The sequence below is a fragment of the Otolemur garnettii genome, unplaced genomic scaffold (genome assembly GCF_000181295.1).
Source record: "Otolemur garnettii isolate 467f Iridium unplaced genomic scaffold, OtoGar3 scaffold00320, whole genome shotgun sequence".
Classification (NCBI taxonomy): domain Eukaryota; kingdom Metazoa; phylum Chordata; class Mammalia; order Primates; family Galagidae; genus Otolemur; species Otolemur garnettii.
In genome coordinates, this window is record NW_003852715.1 from 462,401 (window position 1) to 463,427 (window position 1,027).

Below are 1,027 nucleotides of genomic sequence, written 5' to 3' on the forward strand. Positions count from 1 at the left end.
AAAACCAAAGAAATACAAACTTTATTCAGACACAGTCTCATTCTGTTGTTCAGGCTATAATGTCATAAAATCAGCCTAACTCACAGCAAGCTCAAACTCCTGGGATCAAGCAATTCTCCAATCTCACACCCACCACCAGCCCCCAGTTGGTGGGACAACATGCAACCACTACAATGCCTGGATATTTTTTCTATTTTGAGGAGAGACAGGGTCTCACTCTAGTTAAGGTTGGTCTCACACTCCTGAGCTCAAGCAATAGTCCAACTTTGGGTTCCAGAAAGCTAGGATTAGAGGTATGATCCAGTTAGAATAATAAAAAAAAATTCACAGGTATACTAAAACACACACACATATTTCATGTCCCTAAAAGCAATGGAAGAACAGTCAGATCCTGCACTCACATGGTAAGCCATAGAAAGTACTTTCATTCTCACTGTAACCTAGACTATCACTGAAAAGTAAGGTCCTTCTGGAAATCAAACCAAAAACAGGCATCATGGCTCATAACTACATACCTAGCACTCTGGGACACCAAGGAGGGAGGACTGCATCAGCTAACAAGTTTGAGACTAGTTTGAGTAATTGTAAGAACTCCCCAGTACTAAATAAATAGAGAAACCATCAGCCAGGCAGTAGGGAGAAACCTGGCTATTAGGGGGCTGACATGTAAAAATCATTTGACACCAGTAGTTTAAGGTTGCTGTGAGCTAGGCTGATGTCATGGCACTCTAGTATTAGGCAAGAGAGTGAGACTCTGTATCAATAAGAAAATAAAAATTGGCAGTGCCTGTGGCTCAGTGAGTAGGGCACCAGTCCCATGTACTGAGGGTGGCGAGTTCAAACTCGGCCCCGGCTGAACTGCAACAAAAAAAAATACCCAAGCATTGTGGCAGGCATCTGTAGTCCCCCAGCTACTGGGGACGCTGACGCAAGAGAATCACCTAAACTCAGGAGTTGGAGGTTGCTGTGAGCTGTGTGATGCCACGGCACTCTACCAAGGGCAATAAAGTGAGAGCCTGTCTCTACA